A 15,161-nucleotide genomic window follows, 5' to 3' on the forward strand; every position below is an offset into this window, starting at 1 on the left:
TCAGCAACCCTTAGAGGCCTTCCTTCCTCCCTGGCCTCTTGCATTTTTCTGACTTCCTGAAATGTTGTTCCCGGTGCATTTTCACCCTCTTCTGCCTTGGTGTTCTCTGTAGGACTGGCCTTTCTTCTTTTCCCTCAAAAGAGAGCTGGGAAACTCTCACCCTCATTTTGTGTGTGTGTGTGTGTGTGTGTGTGTGTAATCCTGTTGGCTCTGAGCTGCAGCTTCTGGTGGCTGTATTGAGACACGCTCCTGACCCCGAGAAGGTTAATAAATGTCGAAGTTTTGTAAAGCCGCGTCGTGCCTTTTTCTGACAACTTAAATGATTGTTTGATTGAACAAGACTCCAGTGCAGCTTATGCCCCAAAGGCCAGGTGGCCACTACCACACGGATATTTTCTCCGTCCCTAGGAAAGGGAGTTATTTCCCTTCTCTGCTGGGAAGCAGAACCACCCACCACGACCCCGAATTTTCCTCCCTGACTTTGTCCTGTGCTTGATCCCCGACCCATTTTCTTCTTCCCGTCTTCAGAGAGATCGTTTAAACAAGCATTACTCTTCCCCAAAGCGCTTTGCTCCCCTGTTCTGCGGCCCTCGAAAGGGACTAACCTCAAGTGAACTAGCACTTGAGTCCCTAACCCAGGGGTCCCCACAAACTTGGCAACTTTAAGACTTGTGGACTTCAACTCCCAGAATTTCTGGGAGTTGAAGTCCACAAGTCTTAAAGTTGCAGGGATTGGAGACCTCCCTGCCTGAGACGTTCAGATTTCAGCCAGCTTCAGAAACGTTCCCCCATTTTCCAAGTTCTCTCCCAGTTAACCCCGATGGACCGGGATGTACAGTGCCTCATGCAGCGAGGCAGGTGTTTTCCTGGGAGTTTGCTGCATCAGGACAGAGCACGTGGCCCCGTTGCACCCAGGGCCACGGCCTGGGGGGGAACTGACGGGAAGCAAGGGAGGTCAGAAGAATGAATTGGAACAACGGAAACCTCTCGTCCCAGACAGCTGCGCCTGCAGGTAGATCATCTTTAGAAGGCCTGCTGCTCCCTCACCCTCAGCATGCTTCACTTGGGCTAAATTAGCAGTCTCCCCCCCCCCAAGGGGGCAGCACTTCCATGGGGTGGAGCAGCTGCTGCTGCAGGAGGATGCTCTGTCAGCTGCTAATCTGGGATCTCTAGCTGGGGGTCGCCAAAGGCCAGAGTGGAGTGGCAGCAGGCCAAGGAGTTGGAGGCCTTCACTCCCCTCCGGCGAAGGCTGTCAGCTCAGCTGCTGCCAGCAATGGCCACGCTTGGCCCAGGCGTTCGTGCACCTGAGCCTGAACTGCCTCTGGGATCCACCTTTGACAAGGTGAAGTCCTGTCCTTTTCCCCTCCTGGGAGGCGCCCTTTGCTCCCTCCCTGATCTGCTCTCACCTTTGCTTTCAAAGAAATATTTGGGAAGGGTTAGGAAAGCTGGTAAATTATTTTTATTGGGATGGTTCGGCAGCTGCCAAATTCTTCAGGCATTTATTGGAACAGCTGATACTGCATATTTTCTGCTGGGTTGTTTACCTTCTAACCTTGGCCTCTACAATGAGATAGAAGCCCTTACCTGCTTCTACCTGGGAGGTGCACGGTGCTCACGGTCACACCTGTTCTGGCCACAGTGGGAGGCATGGCCTGGAAGAGGGCTGTGACTAAAGTCCTGGCTAGGGACGTCAATGGGGAAGAAGTTAGCAAAGGGGCTGCTTTGCAGGAATGGCTAGGCTGGGCTGCTGAAGGGAACCTTAACAGAATAACAGCATTGGAAGGGACCTTGGAGGTCTTCTAGTCCAACCCCCTGGTCAAGGGGGAGACCTTATGCCATTCCAGGCAAGCAGCTGTCCAGTCTGTTAGAAACCTCCAGCGATGAAGCACCCACAACTTTTAAAGGCAAGCCGTTCCACAGGTTAATTGTCCTCACTGTTAGAACATTTCTCCTTAGTTCTAGGTCGCTTCTCTCCTTGACTAGTTTCCACCCATTGTTTCTAGTCTTGCCTTCTGGTGCATTTTTGGGTGCTCCAGGAACTATCAAGCACTGAGATCCCCCACTTTCCCCAGTGCTTCCAAATCATGGAGGTGACGGGTGCACAGCTTGAAGTTGAGTCTGCCCTGAAATCTAGTGCAGGGGTCTCCAACCTTGGGCACTTCAAGCCTGGCGGACTTCAACTCCCAGAATTTCTGGGAGTTGAAGTGCCCAAGGCGGGAGACCCCTGATCTAGTGGGCCAACTGTGGCCTGCAAAGGGAAGCTGTAGCTCTGCCAGAGAGCAGCTCTTCTATCCCTACCAAGATCCCCTTTAGGAGCCATCATGGAGCTGAATGGGGGCTCTTGCTTGCTTTTAGCAGATGGTTTGCCTCTTGCAAAAGGTGGTCTCCCCCACCCCCCCATAAAGGCTGAAGTTGACCCAGGAGCTGAAGTGACCCAGAATAATGGCTGAAGTGCCATGATTGATTTCTCCAGCTGCAAAATCACAAGGCCATATTGTGGCATCCTTGGTGTTGTCTGAGCTTGGTTGCTTTCTTGCAGATGTTTCGTTTATCCAACCAGGTAACATCATTGTTGGTGCTGATATTAATTGCCAGTGCACTGGTGATGTTACCTAATTGGTAATGAAAGAGCAAGAAAACGACCAACGGCACCAAGGACCCCACCGTTCAGCCCAAAGCTGCAAATGTTCTTTTCGTTGGCAATGCCCCTTTGAAAGCAAAGTGCCTGAATCTTTTTTCACTTCTCCATATTTTATGGGGCAAAACAGAGTGTTTCCTTCCTTGCCCCACGGCTTCCCTTGAACCTCCCCTCCTAACTAAACGGGGCTCAGGTGTCCACGGCAACCAAAGAGCCTTGGATCCCGCTCGCCAAGCTGGGAAGGGCAATCTTTCCATGGGGGAAGAGCATAAAATATGTATTTCCCCAGAGACAAAATCACCGCAGGCCTTGGCGGAGGGGTCTGTCTTCCCTGTTCGTTTGGCTACCTCCGCTTTCCTTGGAGACTCCTTGCCTCAGAATGCCGCACCGGCTGGGCTCCAACGCTGAAAACGACCCCAGGCCTCTTCCGGAAAGAATTAAACAGGTGGAATGGAGGCGGGGGGAGGAATCCTGTGGTGCCAGCGAAAGAAAACTGGGATTTGGGTTACCATGGCAAAGCATGGGTGCCCTTGACATGCCCTGGCTTGGCATCCTGACTGCCTGCCTCGACTCCCTTGTGGAAACTTTCCCTTTTGCCTTTGATTGGGGAGCTTTTGCTGGGCTTTTGTGTGTTTCAAATCCTCCAAGGCTCTGTGGGGAGGTTGGCTTTCCCTGCCAGCCCCCCACCCACCCCCCCTGCTTGGAAAACCACCCCAATATCCCAGAAGCCGGGGACTCCCCAGCCACTCGGGCAGGGAGTGGGCGTCTCTGCAGGAGACCTTTTGCTTGGAGGATTTTCTCTCTCTGGGTGTCCCCCCCCCCTTCCACCCCCACTAAGGCTGCTGCCAAATAGGCGATCACAGCAGCTGAATGCTGAAGCGCTTATGGCTCCTGGAAACAGCTATTCTGCAGAGCACCAATTCTGCCCCAATTCAGCCCGGCTTCCCAGCCGCCAGAGATTATCTAACTGTTGGGAAAAGGCCAGTAGAGGAAGGAGGAGTTGTGTATGGCTGTTTTTGCAGTGCCACATGCAGGTCCCCTCCTGTGGTAGAGGGAGGACAAGGATGCGCGCATACACACTGTCCATGGCATATGTGACCATGGGCACCGATGCAGACCCCTGCTGTTTCTATGATCTGCACCCAGAGGCAGGAAATTTCAGTTTAATTTACTACCACCTTTAGACAGCAAATAAAATAGGGGAAAAAAGGGAACCAAAATGCATCCAATGCAACTATGCATGTCCCCAATCCATCCTAAATCTTGCTGGGTGGGGATTCCCTGCTGAAACTTGGATGCTAGATAATAAAATGTGGTAAAAGTGTAGGTTGTATAACACTCCTTATCAGTGAGCAGAATGTGACGAGAAATTGGGGATTGCCCCTAGAAAAGGACAACTGGGGCTTGACACCAAGTCCGATAAACACTTGCAATGCAAGGAACTTGTGACAGCCCAGGCCCTTCTGGCATTGGGAGGAGTTTGCAATGTCTGCCTTGTAAGGGGGCCGAAGGAAGAACCTCACAGTCAGCCCTTACTAGGCTGCTGCCTCTAGCAAGGGCTCCACATCTGGGGGAGTCTGCAGATGTGGTCGACAAAGTCAGGAGGGCGACAGCCTTGGTGTGACTGAAGCCCCTTCTGCGTGTTAGGTGTGCTGCTCCTGCAAACCACATTCGTTCCATCTTTGCAGTGTACATATGTGTTTTTTTTTCTGCAGCTTTGCTTGATGGGATTTCTGGAGAGCAATGCAGTCCAGGGGCCTCCAACCTTGGCAACTTTACGACTTGTGGACTTCAACTTCCAGAATTCCTCAATGTGCTGGCTGAGGAATTCTGGGAGTTGAAGTCCACAAGTTGTAAAGTTGCCAAGGTTGGAGGCCCCCGATTCTAGTCAACCTCTTTGGTCTGACTCAGAATAAACATCCTTCCACCAGATGTAGCCAACATCTTTTTCTCTTGACCTGCCAGGCCTCAGGTTGAGGCGTAACATATTTAACACACTTGGCAATGCAGGTCTCCGTTTGAAGTCACCATTCAAGAGGGGCTGCTCAAAGGCCAAGCCAGTCTGGGAGTCCCCTGGTCAAGTTGGCCACTCAGTTTAGCATTTAGTGACATTTGAGCGATTGCTTTTTGAGCGAGGGTCCCTTACGAGTGGTTTGCTTGTCCTACACCCTGGGCCTTTTTTCTATTTATGAAGAGTTATATCCTACCTTTCATTCAGGAGATCGAGGCTGCGGGCATAGTGCACGGTTCAACCATGGTCATTCCTTGACTCCCTTTCCTGCGACAATTGTGTAAAGTGGACTGGGTGAGCAAGAATGGCCAGCCCAAAGTTGTGCAGTCAATCTCCAGGGCTTGAAGCAGGTGGAAGCTACGGTCTCCCTGGTGCCTATATGCCCCCACCTGCCCCCACACCTCCCTGGGGACATTATCCTGGCTGCTTAGGGAATGTTGAGTTTTAGTCTTGTGGTGAGAAAAGCAAAAGCAAAAACAACAACAACACCTCATGCATTTTTTAAATAAATCAGAATAGAGGTGGAAGGGACCTTGGAGGTCTTCTAGTCCAGCCCCTTCCTCAAGCAGAAGACCCGGTACCATTTCAAACAAGTGGCTTTCCAATCTCTTCTTAAAAACCTCCCATGTTCCACTCCCAAGCTGTTCCACTGGTTAATTATCCTCACTGCTAGGAAGTTTCTCCTTAATTCCAGGCTGCTTCAGACTGGACAGTCACTTGTCTCCTGCTTCAGGCAGGGGGTTGGGCTAGAAGACCTCTAAAGTCCCTTCCAGCTTTATTCTGATTGATTGATTCTACCCTTCTATTAATGCAACCTCAAGCACCAAATCCCCCCCGATGTCTTCTTGTCAAAAGCAGCTGCCTTTCCCATCAGATGGGAGACCCCCAAACTTCCTCTCAGCTCTTCCCCGCCTCTTTGCTTCCTAAGAAATAGCAGGCTCACCGCTTGTGCTTGGAAAATTCCATTGGTCTCTGTGTAAAAACAGTTGGTTTTTATAATATCATATATAAATTTTCATAGCCACCGTATAAAAAGTGCACGCTGGCTCCCTGAGATATTTCCAAACGTGCTCACTTTGTAGAGATTATGCAACGTTTGGATTGTTGGGGCTGCGCAGCCAATAATTGCTGGAGATCACAGTTCAAAAAGATAAGGACGCAGTCAGGTGAGCCTTGCATTTTCTTTATTGCTTTGAAGCACCTTTGGTGAAAAGAGGAATATGTCAACCATTATGCTAGCTTTCAAATCTGGAATTTAATTGGCAAGTTCGAAGAAGTAAAGATGTCACTCAAGGGACAAAAGGACACGAGTTTCCTCTTCGGGTCAGAGCGGCCAAGTTTCCCCCCACATCCGTATTCGTTTTTCTTCTAAGGACCATCTAGATCAGTGTTTCTGACTCTTGGCAACTTTCAGGTGGGTGGGCTTCAACTCCAAGAGCAAAGCTGGATTTCTGGGAGTTGAAGTCCACCTAAGTCTTCATGCTACCAAGTTTGAGGAACACCAACGTAGACTTTGCAGCAGTTTTCAGTGAATGTTTTGGGGATGCACACTCAGGAGCAGGGGTCTCCAACCTTGGCAACTTTAAGCCTGGGGGACTTCAACTTCAAGTTGAAGTCCCCCAGGCTTAAAGTTGCCAAGGTTGGAGCCCCCTGCTCTGGAGTATGCAAGCATCCTCACACTGGAGGGTTCCCTCCTGGGATCGCACTCCCAATTATCTATGTCAATCAGCCAGCCATGGGGCAAAGATTGGCAGCAGAGACACAGCACTCTTGATCAGGTAGTTTTAAGTGTCTAAGCTTGTCCTTCCCTCAGCAATCATTGTACAGATGAAGAGCAGCCTGGGATGGATTCACACTGAGGGGCAAACACATTGCCCCGACCCATGGCTTGCTTATGTGTAGGTCATTGACTCAACTAGAATTGACTGAGTCCAGCCAGTAGGCTAAGTCTAACTGCACACTGTACCTTCATGTATAAACCTTCTCAATGTGTTCATTTATGCCCTATGCGTGATGTATGCACCAGACCACTCTGGCTCATTAAACCAGCTATGGTTACCAAGACCTTGTCTCAACCTGAACTGTGAAGCCGGTCTGGAGATGTCAATATTTTGCCATTGGCCAATGACTTCTACCCAAATACGACCTCCTGAAAGTTCTGCAATGACCCCTCTAACACAAAAATCCTCTCTTGCTCTGAAGTAGATCTAATGCCCACTGTCCACATTCTTTGGGTGCCATGGTTGCCCCCCCCCAATGAAAAAGGAGTGTATGGGGTGGCCCATTGCAGAAGAAAACTGGTCACGATGGGCCTGGGGTCCTCCAGGGGAGCCATCCCGACTGTCCCAGAACCTCCCAAAGAAGCCCCCCCTTGAGTTTCTAACGTCCCGGAGCTTCCATTCTCTCGCAGTTGAAAAGGGTTGTCACTCGTCTTAATCTCAGCAAGGAAAACAAACCAATTGGGGTTTTGTGTTCTTCGTTTCCAGAATCAAAATGTTTCCGGTTCTTCCTGTCCTTCACCCTCTTTTCTGGAGGCAAAACCTTGCGAGAATCTTGGTAAAATAAACATGCCAGGGTTTGTTCCTGATCTTCGTTAGATTAAGTGGCCAATCACAGTGGCCATTCTGAGGACTCAAGCGGCAGGCAAGCGGAAGAACTCCCGCCTTGCTTGTATTCTTGTGCTTTGGGGAGGATTCAGGATAGCAGCTGAACCACTAATACTGAGAAGTCCATGTGATGATCGCTCAACCTCTGGACTAGGGTGGGACTTGCCAGGTTCCAGCCCACCTCCAGGCCTTTTTGGCAGCTGCAGCACACTCCTGGCTCATCCTTAAGTGGTTGCCCGCAAAGACTCTTAGATCCCTCTCACGTTTACTACCGTTGAGCCAGGCACTACCTATTCCAGGAGTCCCCAAACCTGGCACCTTTAAGACTTGTGGACTTCAACTCCCAGAATTCCTCAGCCAGTGAAGCTACATCTATATAATGATGGCTGACAAAGAATATGCTATTAAAACAAAGAGATGAACTGGCAGACTTATTGAAAATTCAAATTACGAACAAGGTTAAATATTTGGGGATACACTTGACGTCAAGATGTATCACATTGAAAGAGAATAACTATATTAAACTTAAACAACAGATAGCATCTGATCTGAAGAAATGGGAAAACCTACAATTGTCATTGATAGGTAGAATTTCAACAATCAAGATGAATATTTTACCCAAGTTTGGAGACTTCTGACCTATTCTATATCTGTGCATGTGTTTTTTCTTGCCTAGGTGTAAGACCTTACTTCTCGCACCACTGAATTGCATGTTGTTGGAGTGTTTATGTCTGTCAAGATTCTTCTGGAGCTTGAGTCTATCCTCTGAAGTATTGATTATTCCCACTAGTTTGGTGTCCTCTGCAAATTCTGTCCCGCTCATTTAATTCCATTTATGAAGATGTTGAAGAGAACTGGGCCTAACACAGAACCTTGGGTTACCCACTGCACGCTGCTCTCCATCATGTAGATGTAATTCCATTGAGGACTGCACTTTGCGTCTGCTTGGTCAGCCAGTTATGAATCCATCAGAGGGTGGTACGATCTATCCCGCATATTACCAAGAAGTAGGCTGTGGTCTACTTTATCAAGCGCCTTATTCAAGTCTACATGTACTACTATATATCCAGAGCACAGCATGGCCAAAGGGTGGGTGGAGAAGACTTCAGCTCAGCTCTAAGGAAATGACTATGTACGTGGTAGGATAAGGCAGCACCACAGTCCTGAAATCTTAGGTTCTTTTTATATGTGATATTTTGAACAGTATTGTAATGCATGTCCCAAAGGTGCTTTTTCAAGAGGCAACTGGACTTTTTGTTTTTTCTTTGAAGACATTTAGCTTCTCGTCCAAGAAGCCTCTTCACTGGAGCTGAAGAAGCTTTTTGGAGAAGAAGTGAAACATCTTCAAAGGAAAAAACCAACAAAGCACCTTTGGGACAACCATGATCTGGAGGACTGAGAATCTCCACAGATATCCCAGCACGTATGTTCACCACTGAATTAATATCTCACTGATCAGAAAATTATGTGTTTTATTTTCAAACTTGCTACATTGTCCTTTCTTTCCTATTACATTTGTATTTAGAAGTTGCTCTTCCAATGTGCTCTTCCAAGCACCTGGCCGTCAGGTGTGAAAACTCCCAAGAGCCTCTGACCTCTTTTGAGCTAGTTAATGAGCCCCCAGGATGCCCCAGAGTAAGATGTGAGACAGACCACGATGGCAAGCCACCGGTTTGGAAGTCCCTGGTGAGCTCCTGGATGCTTAATGAACTCCCATTTCAAAGAACAATGATTTTAAAAACTCCCTTCCCCCCTGGAAGCCAAAATATTACAAAAGAGCAGCTGGAGACCAATTTCCAAGTAGGTTGGTGGCTGTGGCGATGCTGGGAGGGACAAAGCCAGAGTCTTAATTAGACAGTTCCCATTAGCTTGGATGACTCTTGTTAGCTGCTTCAAGGCTGGAGAGAAGGCTCACGTTTTGGCTTCACTTAGTAGCTGTTTGTGAGTAGCATTTCCTTCACACTATAATTTCTTCTGACTCTTAGGAAAAGGGGTGGTTTTATTTAACTGCTTAGTGGGTCTCCAAAATGAAGGGATTGGCTGTGAATTCCTGAGAGGGGTGAGATGGGCAGAAATGCTGGCAACCCAGAGGTTGACTGGAGGAAAAAGGTCACGGGAGGGAGGTGGGCATGGGAGAGGCCAGCAAAGCCCCAGGGTTAGGGTTAGGGTTAGGGTTAGGTCCCCAGAAGAGCCAGAGATACGGCTTGGGATAGGCTTTAGCCACTAACAAGAGGGTAGGTAGTCATACCTGGTCATGAGGACTCCTTGTTAAAAGGGCTTAGAACAGGGGCCTTCAATCTTGACAGCTTTAAGGCTTGTGGACTTCAACTCCCAGAATTCCTCCTCCAGTCATGTTAGCTCAGGAATTCTGGGAGTTGAAATCCACAAGTCTTAAACCTGCCAAGTTTGAAGACCCTTGGCTCAGAAGCTGAGCTAGTGTTGCCTGTTGCTCCCCAGAGGTTATGACAGAGAAGGCGCAAGATGTTCCTCACTAGCAGGGTATTGAACAGGAACTTCAGCCTGCCTGGGAGAAGTGGCACCTGTCAATTTCAGCACACAGGGGCTATGGAAGTGCAGGAGAGCTGCCTTCCTCCTCCCCAACTACCCCAGAGCATAAGGCTGGCTTCTCACGGTTTGTTTAAGGGAAGGGTTGGTTTACCCAGATGTTGCATTCTCATGCTGAGGTCAAGAGGCGGGAGTTGGTTGACTCTGTTTCCAGAAACTCATAGCCATTTTGTCTGGGACGAGCATTTTGGCAACCATAAATCATGGCCACATGCTGGGATAGAGGATTTAACAGCCCTTGGGAACAGAGAGGAGGCAACAAAACAATTGTTACTGAAGAGATTTTGGAGGTCGGGGAAGTGGAAAAGCATGGGAAAGAGGCCCTGCTGTAATTACACTAGGTTTAAGTTGAGCTAGAGAATTACTTTGGTAGGCTTTCGAGATTCTGTTATGTTATCTTCTAGTAATAAAACATTTTCCAGAAATCCAAGTGTTTCCTGAGCTTGCAGGGCTGAATGTTAATCTTGAAAGCCTCCCAAAATAATTGCCTCCCAAACATCACACCTGGCTCCATCTGACAACCTCCTTGGACCACGCAAAGCAGAGGCAATTCACAGCTCCATTGGCCTTGGAAGGTCAGGATGATTTATTTTATTTTTTACCAGAAAAACGACTCCTGCTTGGAAAGATAGCAGGAAAACCACTGACCTGGAGAGGGAGCGTAGAAAGCACCGAGTCCTCTCCTCAATGCTAAGGCTTCTCCGATTGGTTGGAAGTGTTCAAAAAAGGAGAAAAATGGGGTGCCTGGTCAAGAAAGGGGTTCCCTTGTGTTTGGGCACCCCATGGCTTACTGTAGGTCCAGAGCCCTGAACAGGTTTCCCTGCAGCCACCAATGAGGACAAGACAGTGGCCCTTTCTTGACATGATGGTGGATGGCAACTAGCAGCGTTGGGTGGATTGGTGGATGGCAACTAAGAATAGAGAGGAGGAAGGTGCTTTTGAAGGACCAGATCTGAAGTCTTCCTGCTTCCCTCTGGCATTGCAGGGGAAAGGCCGGGCTTGGTTTCAGTCTCAAGACAGATAAACCTTCATCCTGATGTCCCTTCCCCTTGATTACAACCAGATCATAGCTTGAAGGTAGCTTTGCATGAGAACCCTTGCAGATATCTTGTGAAGCTGAAATGCCTTGGGGTCTTCAAGAGCTGAATTCCAGGATTTCTCTAATTTGGTGTTCTAATCTTGGCAACTTTAAGATACATGGGTTTCAGTTCCCAGTATCCCCCAGTCAGCATGCTGCCTGAAGAATTCTGGGAGTTAAAGTCCACCCATCTTAAACTCGCCAAGATTGAGAAAGGCTGCTTTAGTTAGCGGACTGCAGGTCCCTTCGGTCTTCCAGAGTTAATCATCCTGGTGGGGAACAAGGAAGTCACGGTCTGGGGCACCCAGAAGGCACCGGATGCAGGAAGGCTGTTTAGGGACGAGGGTGGCTGCCCTTTTGTAATCCGGGAGCACACTTTTTCATTCCTTGCCAATGTCCAGGGGCCACAAGGCACCCTACGGTTGTCAGGGAATCGCTGGGTCTGCCAAGGGAGATCAACAATGGTGCCAGCCCCCCTCCCCCAAAGTGACTGCCCTCTGAGCTGCTGCTTTCCTCTCCCCAACGGCAGGACTGGCTGGTGGTGACTTGATATTGTTGAAAGAAAATATCCTTCTGGGTTCAGTTCCAAGTGGGGAAAAAGACACTGGAAACATGGAGGCAGTTTGGAAAGATGGTTTAATGGTGGACAGGATCACATGGCTCAGAGCCCCAAAGAAGGAAGGGAATGAGTGGGCCTGGGTTTTATATCCGCTGTTGGGATTTGAATTTGGGCTTGTGTTCTGATTGGTTGTCAGGCTCTCATGGGGCCATGCAGGGGCAACTCTGTAGGCTGTCCTGAGTCCCAGGCTTGGTTGAGCCTTGCCGGGTGATGATGTCATGAAAGGGATTTGGGCAATTCCTATTATAGCCCTACCTGGAGTAGATCTTTGCTATGTAAAATAGGCTGGCCTAGGACAGAGTAATGGCCCATTAAGCAAAGGTGTGGGGGGGCTGTCTTTCTGCTTCTGAGTTTCTACTCTTTTTAGGGGAAACATTCTGTCTTTTTAATATTTCAATTTTCTAGGAGAGGGGTGAGTTTTAACTTCCAACAATACTGCAGAGCTTCCCATCAGCTGAGGAAGGAGAAGCACCAAAGAAGTCTACTCCCCTTCTCCCCACCCCTCCACTCCAGGTGGGGTGGGGGGGCTTTGCTGCTGCCAGGAACCAGCGAGGCAGCTCATGCTGAAGCGAGCAAGTGGAAATTTCCTCCCTGTCCCTTGAGCCTTGCAAAACGTTGTCGTAAAAGACAACTGTGGGATTCTATACCTTCAGCCAACAGAAAAACAACGGCTATAAACAAGGTCTCTTAATTACCCAACACATTGATAAAGCCAAGTAGAGGTTACTCAACCCCTGAAGCGCAAAGGTGCCATGCTCAGAACACTGTGTCATCTTCTTGTCCTATCCCAAAAGGGATTACGTACCGGGTGTGAAGGCCTAGCCCAGGCTGTGTTGCAATGGCAGTGGCACATTCCAGCTCTTCAGGTCCTGCTCCTCTCTCCACATTTCCCAGGAATCAAAATGGCCTTGTTTTTAAGGTGCAGAGCAGGGCTCCCCAAACTTGGCCACTTTAAGACTCGGGGACTTCAACTCCCAGAATTCCCCAGTCAGCCATGTTCTAGGGCAGAGGTTTCCAAACTTGGCCACTTTAAGACTCGGGGACTTCAACTCCCAGAATTCCCCAGTCAGCCATGTTCTAGGGCAGAGGTTCCCAAACTTGGCCACTTTAAGACTTGGGGACTTCAACTCCCAGAATTCTCCAGTCAGCCATGTTCTAGGGCAGAGGTTCCCAAACTTGGCCACTTTAAGACTTGGGGACTTCAACTCCCAGAATTCTCCAGCTGGAGAATTCTGGGAATTGAAGTCCCCAAGTCTTAAAGTGGCCAAATTTGGAGACCTCTGGTCCAGAGTGTGGAGGAACACTACAAACCCCTCATTTTTAGATCACATTGGGCTCCCTGTGGCTTGAGGGTGCCATTCCTGCCATCACTCCACAGTTGGGAGAGCCATGCTGGTCAACTCCATCCCACTTCTATATTTTTAATTAACGAGTGGTACATGAAATTAAATTAATTGAAATTATGTACTTGTTATATTTAATTCATTGTTTAGTTCACTTGTAATATAGTTGTGGGTGGAGGTTTTTAAGAAGGGATCTGAAAGCCATTTGTCTGAAATGGTGAAGAGTCTCTTGCTTGAGCAGGGGGCTGGACTAGAAGACCTCCAGGGTCCCTTTCAACTTTGTCATCCTGCTATTCGGTTACTTCTTTCAAACTTCTGTCTCCAAGTGAAATACTGAAGAGTGAAGCGATGGCTAAACTTTCAGGATGTATATTCTTTTTTAGGTTTCCCGAGTGGGGTGGGAAGTAGGCAGAAGCTTTGGAGAAGAACCCGAAAAAGTGTATATACACATCCTGAAAGTTTAACAGTAACATAGCTAGAAAGAGCTCTTGACTGAAATCCAACAAGTGGCTCCCGGTCTTTTTTCTTGTGTGTGTGTTTGTGTAAAGGAGGGAGAGAGGGAAGGAGAGAAAGAGAAGGAGGGAGAGACTGAGAAAGGGAGAGAGAAAGAGAGAGGGAGAGAAAGGGTGGGAGGGAGGGAGAGAAAGAGCGAAGGAAAGAGAGAGTGAAGGAGAGAGAGCGAGAGAGGAAGACACAGAGAAGGGAGAGAGAGAGAGGGAGAGGGAGAGAAGGGGGAGGGAAAGGGAGAGAGGGAGAGAAGGAGAGAGAGAGAGAGAGAGAGAAGCAAGCTAGTAATAATCCATTTTTCAGAATGGCCGCCTAAGTCCAAATCCTGGGTAAATCTTGCTAGTTTTATTGCTGGCTCAAGGATCAGAAGTTCTGGCTTTTAAATGTTTTTTGAAATCCTTGCAAACCTAGTAAAGGGAATTCATTGCACTTACTACTTCCGGACATTTCTTTTTATTTTGCTTAGTTATTCATTCCGTAGGTTTGATCGTCTGCCTTTCTTCCAGAAGCTTCTGGGGAAGACGGCAGCCCCCTCCCCTGCTTTCCCCCCCACAGAACCCCGGTGGGATGGCTCCCCTCAGAGAGCACGGATGGCCCAAAGGCTCCCAGGGCGTGTTGGTGACTAAGTGTGTGTGTGTGGGGGGATCTTTGGTCTTCCAAGGGGGAGCGGGCACATCCAGCCTCTCCTCATCAAATCCAGAAGTGCTGCGCACCGACAGCTGCTGATCTGAGCAGCCCCCTTCCGGGGTATGTCTGGTCATGCCATGCCTGTCTGCTGATTAACTAAACATTTACCAATTGCTCAAAATCTCTCCCTCTTTTGGCATCGGCTGGTCGTGAGACGCAGCGCAACGAGGAGACTGAACCGTATTATATAAAATATCATCTGAATGACCCCCCCAATCTGCCTGGAATCCGGCTGCCCCAACAGGTGCGCTGGCTGTTCCCATTGTGCCCACACGGCAGCCTTAGGGAGTTGGGCCCCTGCAGCTCTGACGGGGGGCCTGCCTGGGAAAGGCTGGCCGAGAGCCACTGCAATGGGGAGACTGCATGATGGAGAGAGCCCTCCAACCACCTTGGTGATGCCTCGGTTTCCAGCTGTTTGGTGCCCTTTGCAGATGTCATCTCTGCAGCCCTGAAGCCTCCCTCCCCCCTCTCCCAGCAAAGACAGGCTGCTCCCACTTGCTGCACGAGGGGCCAAAGTCCACAGGGTCCCTCTTTTGTTGCCTCTGGCAGGAACGGTTTGCCCACCTTTCTTTCTGCCTTGAGCACCTGAGCGGAGGAGGCCTCGGAGCACAACTCTCTGCCCAGGCTTGGCATGGCAGAGGCGTTAGTGGCATGCGAGTGCAGGTGTCTTTATGCAACGGCAGGGACTGGGTTTGCCTGCCTTTCAGAGGCAGCCAGTTTGAATCCCGGACAGGCTCAATGCGAAAGCTCTCTGTACATGCTCAAGGCCAGTGCTCTTTATATGCTGGCGCGCTCCCGAAGGATACGACGACCGTTCCCAGAATTCCCGCCTGGATGGGCTGCTGAGGAATCCTGGGAGCCAAAGTCCACCCACCAGAGGGGGCTGACTGCCTCTGCCGCGTCCAAGAAAGGCCCAGTCGAAGCTTTGAGGGCACTGGGGGTGCCACCTCTTTCATGTCCCCCTCGTGTATGCAGTGACCGCCTTGCCCCCAAGGGCACCGCTGTGTTGAGGAAGGCGCGTTCCTCAGCCGTTACTTGGTGGATTTGCGCCTTATACTTCTTCGCCCAGGCTGGCAGCCAGAGCTGGCAGAGGCTTCCAGAATGAAA

This window comes from Pseudonaja textilis, chromosome 14 (assembly GCF_049901715.1).
Source record: "Pseudonaja textilis isolate UNSWEBS1 chromosome 14, rPseTex1.2, whole genome shotgun sequence".
In the NCBI taxonomy this organism is placed as follows: domain Eukaryota; kingdom Metazoa; phylum Chordata; class Lepidosauria; order Squamata; family Elapidae; genus Pseudonaja; species Pseudonaja textilis.